Raw genomic sequence first — 13,491 nt, 5'->3', positions numbered from 1 at the left:
TAGATCACTATAGCAGGCTCCTGTCTTCATGCACTCCTTAGCTTCATCAATCTTATCTACTTTTGGTTGCAATATATATGTGTGTATATATATATATATATATATATATATATATATATATATATATATATATGTATATATATATGTGTGTGTGTGTGTGTGTGTGTGTACACACACACACACACACACACACACACACCTATATACCCATGTGGGGCAGTCTCTGAATGATCATTTGTTCAGTGTCTGTTCCAACCTTTTGCTTCCATATCCCCACCTATGAATATATTTGTTCTCCCTTTTAACAAGGAATGAAACATCTGCATTTCGGTGGTCCTGCCTCTTGAGAGGTGAATGCTAGCAGCAAACATTGAACTGAGACTGGCCTTCCCATTGGAGGAAATAGTGAAAGTATTGGAAGAGCTGAAGGGGTTTGCAACCCCATAAGAATAACAATGCCAACCAACTAGAGCTCCCAGGGACTAAACCATTACCCAAGGACTATACATGGACTGATCCATGGCTCCAGCTGCATATGTACCAAAGGATGGCCTTGTTGGGCACCAATGGAAGGAGAGGCCCTTGGTCCTGCCAAGGCTGGATTCCCCAGTGTAGGTGTATTGGGGGGGGGGGATTGGGTGGAGAACGCCATTATAGAAGAAGGGGGATGGGATAGAGGGCTTATGTCCAGGAACCAGGACAGGAAATAACACTTGAAATGTAAGTAAAAATATTCAATAAATGAAAAAAATACTGAAAAAATGAATTTGTGACCAATGGTGTTGGGTTAATTCCTCACAAGTTGATCAGATCTTGAAGAAGCTCAGATTGACAGATTTCTAGGGTAGGAGCGCCCAAAATTCCCTGCTTCAATAAAAATAGGGCTATGTATTCAGGCCCTTCTCAGCTTAAGAGATACAGGCTGTCCCTTCACATGTCATTGGAGACAGAACAAAACAAAACAAAACAAAAGTTCAGAGCCTATACACTGGAAAAAGGAATCTGGGTGTGGTCATTGTTTGGCCTTGTCTACCTGGATGGTTAATCAAAAGAGTTCCTCTTTTCTGTATTTGAAATATGGAAATGAGCTGGAGAAATGAATCAGCAGTTAAGCACAGTGGCTGCTCTTTCAGAAGACCTGGTTTGGATCCCTAGTACCCACATGGCAGCTCTCAACACTCCATAACTCTAGTCCCAGGGATCTCATGCCCTCTTCTGATCTTTCTACACACCAGGCACACACACTATTGCACAGATATACATGCAAGCAAAACACCTGTGGACATAATAACAAAGAAACAAACAAATACAAGCGAATAAATAAATCTATGGAAACCACTATATCTCAACAGGACATAGGTTTGCTACAAACAGTAAGTGAACTTTTTTTTGTCATCTACTTGAATTTATTCTTACATTCTTAAATAAAAGATGAAAAGGAGGAGGAGGAGAAAGAAGAGGAGGAGGAGGAGGAGGAGGAGGAGGAGGAGGAGGAGGAGGAGGAGGAGGAGGAGTTGGTGGAGATGGTGGTGGTTTTGGTGGCCACAGAAGTTATTCATAAACACTGAACAGGAACTAAGACTCCAAATCTTGGGTACTCCTTGTACCCTCAGTCTCAGATCCCTGACAGACTCCCACCCTCTCAGGGTTCCTTTTCAACAAGACACCTATATCAGCAGCAGAGGTATCTGGGGTCATCACTGAGATTGTGAACAATGGGATAGAAGGGAAAAGTTCAAAAATGGGAGCTGAGAAGGAGAAGGGATGAAGAAGAGAGATCCTAGCCTCTAGCGGACAGAGTCAGGCCACAGGAGGGGAAAGTGAGCCAGTATGGGAGTGCCCCTCCTGACTGTTGTGGCCCATGCTCCCTGGACCCCAGAGCACCCCATGGTTTGTTCTTCAGTCCACTCCACTATTCCTGAAGCCTGAGGCCCAACTCCAAGTCCTCCAGCTCCTCCTCCAGAACTCTGTGCCATGTCAGCTTCTTCAGCTGTTCTCTGCTGAACTTCCCGGCCTGGAAGTGCTACTGCAGCTCCTCCACCTATCAGATTCTTCCTTAGGTGCTTGATCTTCTTGGCTTTCTCTGTGGTAGCAGCAGAATCGGGTGCATGGAAGGCAGCTAGAGATGTGGCTTGGGGGCCATGGTGAGCACTGGGTGTCTGGGCTGAGTTCCCACAGACACCTTATCAAGGGTCCTGCTCAAGGCCTCTGCATCTTTCTCCTGTGGCTGGCTCCTCTTCTCCTTCAGGTTGCATTTGTCTGTCTTGGAGAGGCCTGCTTCACCACTGTCAGGTCTGGATGGGGTGACCTGTGTGGTGGCGTCAGGGCACTGCCCTGGGGGAAGTTCTGGTTTATTCTTGAAAAACTTCACATACTTGTTTTCATAGGCTGGGATTCTTGGAGCACGTATCCTTCTTTGACCCTCCGCTGCTTGTGCCTTGTCCGATCGGGTCTCTGTGTTGAGGCAGTGTAGTTGCCGCTGGTCTCGTCAGTTACATAGAGAGTTGCCATCGAACCCAAAAAATGAATTTCTAGGGGTAATAAGTGGAATTGTCCTGCTTTTAAGCTCTTGATAAATGGCAGCATTCATTCCTTTTTAAAATTGCTTTTTAGGTGACCTGGGTTGGATCTGGAATTGTGTTGGCTCGTTTTGAGTTTCAGAACTCAAGTAGACTAGGCCTTTTATATGCATCATTGTTGCTGTCTAGTGGATGAGTTAGGTCCATTTTAAACCTAATGCAGGCACCATAGAGTGAGTTTGGAGAGGATATACTTAGAACAACTCCCTGGCCTCTGGGTTAAAAATTCTAGCTGTCTTCTAGATAACCCACTGTCTCTACAGGGAAACCTTGCTCAGGCTACCTTCTTAATTTCCACCACCTTATGTCACTGACATGACGGATGCCTGAAGAACACTTTTCTTCAGCCAGATCTGCTTCTTCCCAGGTGCCCCCTTGTTCTATATCTAGAAGGCTCATTCATATTCATCTCCTTCCACAAACCCTGTGTATCCTTCAGAACACAGTTGAGTTCTTCCCAGCATATGGGAATAACACCAGACAATGGAGACTCTAGAGTCAGGAAAACATCTAAGAAGCCAGGGCACTCAGATTGCATATGATCCTGATAACCAATGGGGAAGACAGGGTGGATAGACAGATGGCCACTTCTCTATTCAACATTTGAGAGCCCATATGCACTTCATAATTCAGGAAAGACTCTACATGTATACCTGTAAATAGCTCAGCTGATTACTACTAATTGCTTGGTGTGCTCTGAGTTAACTTCTAATCCAGGAATACTTCAAGAGGAATACAAGGTTTGACGGCCTTTGCGTATTCAAACCCAGCTGCAGAAATACCAAGGAGGGAGAGTTACAGGAATATTAAATACAGAAGCCCCTAGCATGAATCTCAGGAACAAGGCAGCTGCCTAACCAGAGGAGCAAGCTTGAGCTTTGAAGTGAAGGACTTTGCTCCCACCCACTCCTGGCTGGAGATGAGATGGAAGTTAGGACATTAATCTCAGATCTCTAGCTCCCAGAGCATAACACAGCTTCAAGGTTCAGTTCTTTGTTAGCTGTTGTTTTCTTGTATGCTGCTTTTAGGATTATTTCTTTTAGTTTTCTTTCCTTCTCTTTTCTCCCTTCCTTCCTTCCTTCCTTTCTTTTTTAAGACAGGGTTTTACTGTGGAGCTCTAGTTTTCCTGGAACTCGATCTTTTGACCAGTATGGCCTTGAACTCATAGGGATCTGCCTGCCTCTGTCCCACAAATGGTAGGATTAAACACAAGGCATACACCATCACTGCCTGGCTAGAATTATTTATTTATTTTGTATTTTTGACATCCTGATTGTATGTCACAGAGAATTTCTTCTCTGGTTCTGTCTGTTTGTATTTCTACATGGATGTTATACTTGCAAGCTTAATTATTTCTATAAATTTGTGATGATTTCTGCTAGAATTTCACTGAAATATAAGTCTGTCTCATCCAATCAATGTTACTTCGGCTGTTCCCTGCTATACCCCATGAATTCTTAGGTTTGGACTCTTTAATGTGTCCCAGGATCTTTGGAATATTGTTTATGCTTCTTATTTTCCCTCTTGTCCTCTATGCCTGAGATTTGTTCTTGTGCATGATCTTATCTCTCTTTTTTTTTTCTTTTCCTTTCTTTTATTTTGTAGGTGGGGACTGAATCCAGTAATCTTATCTCTTAATGACAGTGTTTGTTGTGGTTTCTACCAGTTTGACCATCCTCTTCAAATATTTTTATTAGTTTAGTTTTCAAAGATTCAATCTCCTTCCAAAGTTTTTCCTCTATATTTTGAAATTCTACTACTGTTCTGTTAACTATTACGTTTACTTTTGAGGCTATCTGGACAAGGTTTTAGATATATTTCCTTAATTCATGAATGTATTTGACTCCTTATGATCATCAATTCTTTTGAATAGTAAGGCTGTAAATTCTTTCTTGGACATTTCAATTATTTCTGTATTGGATACTTTGGTTTCTGTAACTTAGATCTGCATTCAGTCCAGCTATGATGACTGGGGGAATTTGACTTTGATTTCAGATGAGTGACTGAGGCAATCTAGTCCTCGCTATGTGCCAACAGGATCAAGCATGGGGCAACACCTTAAGCACCAAGGTGACCAGATGGAGTCAAAAGTTTGGTCACCCCCAGATTCTACAAACCTGTTGGAGACTGGATACCCAATTGCAGACCAGATAGCCTGTCTACAATCAGGTGACTAAACACAGAGCTACAGGCCCAAAGTAACCTCTAGAAACATAGAAAGGAAGACTTGAGGCCTGACAGTAACCTTTGGCACCCCAGACTTCAGGATTTCATACCCATGTTGATGTCAGATACCACTGGAAGCAAAATTGCAGTATTTCGAGGGAAACCTGAGCAAACTGGAACCAAACCTCAGGCCCTGTACTGACCTGGTCTGGAAATGTGGTTGCAAGGTACTCTCTGGTACTGTAGGAATTGGAAGTCTGGATCCCGGACAAAGTCCCACATAAGCTGGAGGCTCAGTCACAGGCACACTCTAGACATCAGGCATTTCTGAAAAAAAAATAATTTTTCATCGGTTCATGTGCTGATAAACTCTGAGGCTGACCCCATATTTTTCCTTGAGTATCCACCAGGAGTGGTATATATGGATTATGATAGTGGTTTTGTTTTTAATTCCTTCAGTAGCCTCCATATTAGTCTCTACAGCCATTATGATAATTCACATTCCTACCAGCTATGTAAACTATGTAAGCTATGTAAAGTCATTTATTTCTGTATTAAAAACTAAAACCACAAATACTATTTGGATGTGTGACTGATATATATGTCAGGGGATATGTGTACCACAGGGCAGAGCTGAGGGTTGGAGAGAGTCTGTATGGAATCGGTTCCTTCTTCCACCTTTACATTGGTTCGAAGAATTGAACCTGGGTCAACAGGCCAGGATCTAAATTTCTTTACATACAGAGTCATCCTTTTGCATGAGGTGACATGGAATTTCAGTGGAGTTTCTGTTTGTATTCCCTTGGTGGCTAAAATCATATTTATTGGTTTTCTGTACATCTGTTTAGGAGTTTAAGGCTGGAATTGTGGCTTAGTGGTAGAATATTTACCCAGCATCCAGTTCTGGCTGCAGGCCCGATTCATACACACACCCTCACACACACACACACACACACAATCACACACACACACACACACAGAAACACACACACACACAGAAACACACACATGCACACATATGAGAGACAGAGTCACAAAGACACAGAGAAACAGAAACTGATAGAGAGACAGAAATTTTTATTCAGATCATTTGCCCATCTAATTATATTGTTTATTAGCTATCATTGTTTTATTTTGGTTTTGTTTTTAGATAAGATCTTACTGTAAAGCCCTATATGGTCTAAAACAAGCTATGTAAAGGGGATGGCCTAGACTTCAGAGAGTTTGCCTGTTTATGCAGACACTGGTTAGGATTGGAATGTGCCACACTGTCCTTCCCTACTTTACTTCTTTATAGGATGGAGATTAATCTGGGTTAGATGAATGATTGAGCAAAGATATCCTCTCCAGAATACTTTGGGGTCTTAAGTTACTCAGTTTGATCCATTTTGAGTTGATTTGCATAGAGCAGGAGAGACGGGGATCTAGTGTTACTCTTCAATGTGTAGCTACTCAATTTGCCTGACATCACCTCTTTAAGAATACCTGTTCTCCAACACACCTTTATTAAGTAAGGATCAGATGGCTGTAACTACATGAGTTATTTCTCAGTCCTCTCTTCTATTCCATTGACACATAATGCATGCGTTTAAATAAAATCCTGCCTTTTATTATCCTGACTCAGTCTAATTTTGAAATTAGGTAATGTGATACTGGGAGCATTTGTGGTTTTGATCAGGATTCCTCTGGCTATTCAAAAGAATCTTTTTTAACAATAAAAAAAAGTCCTTTAATATTGATCTCTAGCCTGTATATCAGTGCTTCTCACTCTTCCTAAAGCTGTAGCCCTTTAATAGAGTCCTTGTGCTTTGGTGACCCCTAACTATAACCTTACAAAGTGGTTGCAATCCACAAATTACAAAACGTTACTCTACACGCACCCACACACTTGACCTCACTCTCCCGAAGGTATAAATTGACTCTCTCCATAACAAGTACATCACACACACACACACACACACACACACACACACACACACACACACACGTGTAAAGTCTTAAAATATCTGGTATAATTCAGCAGTGCATCTGTCCCATCTTATCCTTGTTGGAGAAGTTGGACACTTTTTTTTTTTTTTACTACAGCTTCAATATCATTGCTTTTTAAAGGTATATATTTGGAACAAGGTTTTACTGTGCAGCCCTGGCTATCCAGGGACTCACTCTGTAGACTAGGCTGACCTAAATCTCACAGAGATCTTTGGGCTTCTGCCTTCCAAATGCTGAGATTAAGGTATGTGTGTCACCAAGATCAATAACATTGTTTTTTACATTTCATTTAGGTGTTTTTATACCCTGCAAATGGTTATGAGTCAGGAAGTGGGTGCTGAGACTTGAACTTGGGTGCTGTGGATGAGCAACTGGGCCTCTTAATCACCAAGCTATCGCTCCAGTCCCTTACATGGTTTTTGGTCAAAAGAATAAGATATGAATTATATTTCTGTCTCTGAGTGGAAACATGACAGTCTGAATTATTCAAGGCCTATAATATAGATACATAGCATAGGCTCCTCCCATCAAATTAATTCAGATGGATTTGTCAATCAAATGGACAGAAAACAAACTTCAAAAACTATAACCTTGAAACATAAGTCATCTAAAGACCTTAAAAGGATACAAGAGATAACTATCCCTTCGATGAATTGATGTACTTATACATTCCAGGAACCCCTCCCTTGATGCAGCTGCTTACAGATTGTCCGGTTAGATTTATTTTTTCTTTTTGGTCACCTTGGCAAAAACCAGGATCAACAGGTAAGAAGGAACTTCTGTTGAAAAATTCTCCCCTTAAACGTGGCTATACAGAAGTCTGTGGAGGAATTTTCTTGAATAAGGGCTAATGCAGGAGGCCCCAGCAAATGTGTTGTTGTTGCTTTTTTTTTTTTTTTGTTTTGTTTTGCTTGTATTGTTTTGTAGACACCATTTTGATAAAGAGTGGACAGGCATGAGGTCAGCTTACATCAGATGATAAAGGAATAAGTGGGATCCAATGGGGAATTTAGGAAGGATTGTATCAAATTTAGTAAGTAGTTTTCTCCTCTGTGTCCCTGTGTCTGACAGGATGAGGTTGGTCCTTTTCCTCAGGTATACTAAGGGAACTAACTTCTCAACGAAAGCCGCTTCTCAAATGCCAGCACACCTCAGCATTGAGGGAAAAGAGACACAACTCCATTCTGCTGACCTTGGCAACTTGATGAGTTCCCTGGGAATTTTAGGAACTTTGACTAAGGACAATCCAGGATTCCCAGCTTCAATATTGAAAAGAATTTTGGGATTAAACAGTTTATCAGAAGAGTTGGAGCCTTTTATTAAAGATATTTTTTATTATAGACATAATCATGAAGCTTAAGAGAAAGAGACATGCTCAGAAGAAAGTAAGATACACGGGAGATTACAAATATGGGTTTGTAAAAGAGAGCAAAATGTACCGAGGTGTGGGAACATGTAGTGCCATATTGGATTTGGGTCTGGCCGCTTTGTAACTGCATGGCCACAGTTAAGAAGTCATGGGATTGTTGGACAGAGGCTGAAAAGCTCTCAGGGAGAACTTTCCCTCGGGATGGAGACCCTCCAACTCTAATGACCAGACTGAGACACCACAGGATGCAATCAGCAAGAGGATTTGGTTTATTGTCGGGATACACAGGCACAGGCACCTGAGGGCGCTTCAGTCACTCGGGGGACTGGCGCGCCCCACGGAACCAAGGATGGGCTTTTTATAGGATTTTGGGGAGCAGAAGCAAGCATACAGAAGCAGATGCATGGTTACAGGGATATAATTGGTGGATTGTAATGTGGCAAGGGTTCAGCCCAGGGGCAAGTTTCTTAGCTACCTTCCTGAAACATAACGGCTGACTCGGCCCCCCCACCAGGGTCTGGGACCTCTCCCGGGGCTTTTCTCATTGTCAGGTGCTCAACCGCAGTCGTCCTGTTGCCAGGCCTTCAACCAAACACATCCTGCTTGGCAGCTGCTGTGTACTCAGTGTTCTAACCTTTCTCTGAACCAGTCATCTTAAGTACAGCCTTGCAAAATGGCGTTACTGCTGCTAAGCTGGGGTCTTTCATTCCCCCATTTTTTTTTGTTAACTTTGAGTGAAATCTTTCACTCGACTTGGTCAAGAAATTTCTGTCTCTTGTTGTCTCAGCCTATGGTATTGCTGCGTCAGTACGAGGGTCTGAATGATTGAAAGTCTATCCCTCATGAACTGTACCAGCCTATTAAGGATGCAGGGTCCAAAAAGAAGAATTAGGAGAAGAATAAGTAGGGGTCCCATCAGGGTAGACAGGAGGGTAGGAAACCAAGGGGATCGGTTAAACCACCCCTCGAACCATCCCTGTTGGGAATCAAACAGTTTTTGTCTTTGGGCCAGGCGTTCTCGAAGCTTAGCCATATTATCTCTTACTATTTTAGTATGGTCTGTATAGAAACAGCACTCTTCTTTTAGAGCAGCACATAATCTACCCTCGCGGAGGAACAACATATCTAGCCCTCGTCTATTTTGGAGGACCACTTCAGACAACGATGTTAAGGACTTTTCTAATGTACTCACAGACTCTTCTATAGCTTTAAGATCTGCATTCATGGGGCTGGGGATTTAGCTCAGTGGTAGAGCGCTTACCTAGGAAGCGCAAGGCCCTGGGTTCGGTTCCCAGCTCCGAAAAAAAAAGAACCACAAAAATAAAAAAAAAAAAAAGATCTGCATTCATGGCTGCTTGTAACTGACAGAAATGGCCAGTTTCAATGAGTGCAGTGGTCCCGGTCCCTATACCCGCGGCCACTCCCCCCAAGGTGATTCCTCCTAGGAGTAAAGCTAAAGTCAGGGTGGCAGGCTCTTGTCGGAAACGAGTCTGTCTCTTGAAAAACGAGTATATATACTCGGATTCATGGTAGGTGACTTTGGGCCAAATTTCTATTAATACACAATAGTCAGAGGATTGGTTGAGGACTGTGGCTGAGATGCAGGGTGTTAGTCCGGTATTGTAGGCCCAGTATGTGCCTTTTGGGGCTGGCAGGAAGTAGTTCCCGATGGGAATCTTCTGAGTGGTGTTGTAGAGGGTCTGGTGTCTGCGCACCCACACGGTGTCTCCAATCTGGAACGGGTGTGGCACCACCGGATGCTCAAGCTTGTCCTGGTAAGCAGCGGCCAAAGGTCTCCAGACGTCTCTCTGCACAATCTGTAGGGCCTGTAAATGGGCCCTCAGAGAAGGGCTGTCAGCAAAATCAGCAATGTTTGAATCAAAGAAATGGACAAATGGGGGTGGTGCTCCATACATTATTTCAAAAGGAGTTAGACCATGGGGGCCCGGGGTATTCCGGGCCCGATATAGAACTAGGGGAAGGAGGGCCACCCAATCCTTTGAGCCAGTTGCAAGCGTAAGTTTGGATAAAGTCTCCTTAATTGTTTTATTCATGTTTCTACCTGACCTGAACTCTGGGGTCTATAGGCACAATGTAATTTCCATTCAATCCCCAGCAATTTGGCCACCAACTGACTTACTTGGGAGACGAAAGCGGGCCCGTTGTCCGACCCCAACGCTTGAGGCATGCCATACCTGAGAAAGATTTCCTCGAGGAGCTTCTTGGTGACCATTTTGCAGTCTCGTGCTTTGTAGGGAAGGCTTCGACCCATCCTGAGAAGGTGTCTACAAACACTAGGAGATACTTGTATCCATATATACCTGGTTTAATTTCAGTAAAATCAATTTCTCAATGGATGTCGGGACGGTGTCCCCTAGGACGAACTCCTTGTCCAATCATGGTCCTTCTCGGGTTAACCTGAGCGCACGCTTTGCAACTCTCAGTCACCTTTTGTATCTCTTTGTCCCGATTTAAAAAACACAGATTTATCTCTTCTCGATCTAGTAAGGTTTTCATCTTCTTAAACCCCAAATGGGTTAATTTATGTAGAAAAGAGATCAATTCAAAAGTCATTTTTATTGGCATAACTGTCTTTTCTTTGTAGACCCACTGTTTTAGTTGAGGGTGGTAGATGGCCCCCATTTTTTTTTTAGGAGCTCTATGTCCTCATGGGCATAAACCCAACTGGTTTGTCCCACTGGTGGGGGCGTGGGTTGGTCTGGGCTATTTAAGGGCAAGATTTGTTTGCTCATGGCCGCTTCTCGCGCCGTGGCATCGGCCAGCCGGTTTCCTCGTGCCTCTGGGTTATGCCCTTTCTGGTGTCCTGGACAATGCATAATACTCAGTCTTTTGGGCAAGAATAGGGCTTCTAAGAGGGCCAGAATTTCAGCCTTATTTTTAATATCTTTATCCTCAGATGTGAGCAGCCCCCGCCTCCGGTAGATCTCCCCGTGGATGTGTGCCGTGGCAAAGGCATAACGGCTGTCTGTATATATATTTAGCCTCTTACCTTTTGCCGTCTTGAGCGCCTGAGTCAAGGCGATGAGTTCAGCCCGTTGTGCGGAGGTACCAGCAGGCAGGGCTTTCGCCCAAATCACTTTGTCCTCCGTAGTGACCGCAGCTCCAGCCTTTTGCTCTCCCTCTGCCAAGAAGCTGTTGCCATCCATGTACCATGTGTGGTCAGCATTCTGAAGAGGCTGGTCCGATAGGTCCGGCCCGGTTCCATGTACTTCTGCGAGGATTTGTAGGCAGTCATGCTGTTCTGCCTCCTCTGGTAGAGGAAGCAAGGTGGCAGGATTGAGGGCGACTACGGGCCCAAACTGAACCCGTTCTGCATCCAGTAACAAGGCTTGGTAGTGGGTCATGTGAGAATTAGAGAGCCAGCGGTCTGGGGGCTGCTTTACCAAGGCCTCCACTGTGTGGGGTGTTAGGATGGTGAGTGGCTGTCCCAAAGTCAATTTTCTAGTGTCCTTGATCAGGACAGCAATAGCAGCCACCATCTTTAGGCACGGTGGCCAGCCGGAGGCCACAGGGTCTAATTTCTTAGACAGGTAGGCCACAGGGTGTTTCCAGGGTCCCAACCTTTGTGTTAGGACCCCTTTAGCATACCCCTGTTTCTCATCGATGAACAGTTACTGAGCAAATTGTAAGGGTTTGGAACAGTCGGATGAATATCTTCTACCCTCTTGTTGACCTCTCTCAAGTCTTGTACTGGCCTATAATCTCCAGTGCCGGGTTTCTTAACAGGCAGAAGAGGCGTATTCCAAGGCGACCGGCAGGGGACTAGGATGCCTTGATCCAGAAGCCTCGTAATGTGAGGCCTTATACCTTGATAAGCTTCATGTGACAGGGGGTATTGTTTTATGGAGACTGGAATTAAGGGGGGCTGTTGGAGCGCCAACCCCATCCCACCAGTCTCTGCCCAAGCCAGTGGAAAATTCGTGACCCAAGTGTCTATTTCTAGGGATTGTGGCTTGTCCTGTCCCGGTTCATATAGTCTATATTCATCCTCTAATTGTAGGGTTAGAACTTGAAGGGTAGTTCTGTGGGGGCCAGTTATTTGGGCCCCTCCTTCCTCAAAATGAATTTGTGCTTTTAGTTTGGTGAGCAGGTCACGGCCCAGCAGAGGGTACGGGCAGTCCGGAACATGTAAGAAGGAATGGGTCACCTTACCGTTAGCCAGCTGAACCCGGCGGTCCGTAGTCCATCGGTATTGTTTCTCACCAATAGCTCCTTGTACCCAGGCCGTCCGGTCGCTGAGTTGTCCTGAAGCTTGGGTGAGGACTGAATGCTGGGATCCTGTGTCTACCAGGAAAGTAACTGGCTGCCCCCCAACTTTAAGCGTTACCCTGGGCTCAGGGGGGTGCTCCTGGCCCTGACCTCCCTAATCTTTATCTAGAGCCAAGAGGGAGGTTCGTGGTCGAGGCTTTCGGGGTCCGCCAGGCTTCTTGGGGCACTCTCTGGCCCAGTGCCCTTTCTCTTTGCAATAGGCACATTGATCTTTATCCAGCTTCAGCCCCTTTCGAGCTCCCCCCATCTCCCTTCCTTTCTTGGCCCTGAACTACGGCGGCCAAGATTCGACTCAATTCTCTCTCTTCCCTCTCTCTGCGAACTCTATCTTCTTTTTCTTTCAGCTTCTTTAAGTAAATCCTGTAATGTATAGCCCTGTAAATTTTTTAACCTCTGTAACTTAGTCTTCCTGTAATACCTGTTTTACCTGAGCCAAATTAGTAGGGCGTCGTATAGCCCCTCGGAGACCCGCTAGAAGCAACTGGCGATAAAGGCGTAGGTGTCCCTTACCTTCAGCTGTATTAAAATCCCAGTTTGGTCTCTTAAGTGGGAATGTAGCATCAATTTCCTCAGGCAGCTGGGTGGGACGCCCATCATCTCCCAGAACATGCTTTCTGGCCTCTAGGAACACTCTTTGTTTTTCTTCTGAGGTTAAGAGGGCCTGTAAGAGCTGTTGGCAGTCATCCCAAGTAGGCTGGTGGGTAAGTAAAACAGATTCTATTAGGTCGGTGAGTGCCACCGGATCTTTGGAGAAAGAAGGGTTGTGTTGTTTCCAATTGTAAATGTCAGCTGCTGAAAACGGCCAGTATTGGGTCTGGCCACCGGTTCCCTGTCTAAGTGGGAAAGTCTGGGAGGTTGAATCTGGCATCACCTAGCGCTTATTGCGCAATCTCCCTGCAACAGGGGAGAAACCCTTATCAGACTGTGGCCCGCCAGCGGCTCTGCCTCCTCCGTTTCAGCCGGGCCTGTCAGAGAGAAGATCTATGAGAGGGGAGTTTGGGTCTGCCGGGAGGACAGGTTTCTTAGAAGGCTCTGATTTCACAAAGGTAGAGACTGTCCCATGTTAGTTCTAAGGAAGATTAGGACACAGAGAAAACA

At 44.6% G+C, this 13,491-nt stretch overlaps 1 protein-coding gene and 1 pseudogene across 2 annotated transcripts in view; one reads left to right on the top strand and one right to left on the bottom strand.

The window, feature by feature from the left end:
- LOC134481231 (uncharacterized) overlaps positions 1-13,491 on the top strand; it is a 55,085-nt gene that overhangs the window by 16,817 nt on the left and 24,777 nt on the right. The gene's annotated exons all lie outside the window — the stretch shown is intronic.
- On the bottom strand, positions 1,913-3,374 carry LOC108348353 (partner of Y14 and mago pseudogene; annotated as a pseudogene).

The sequence above is a fragment of the Rattus norvegicus genome, chromosome 12, assembly GCF_036323735.1.
Source record: "Rattus norvegicus strain BN/NHsdMcwi chromosome 12, GRCr8, whole genome shotgun sequence".
Taxonomy (NCBI): domain Eukaryota; kingdom Metazoa; phylum Chordata; class Mammalia; order Rodentia; family Muridae; genus Rattus; species Rattus norvegicus.
The sequence above is the reverse complement of the archived record's forward strand: the minus strand, read 5'-3'. Positions and strand labels throughout refer to the sequence as shown.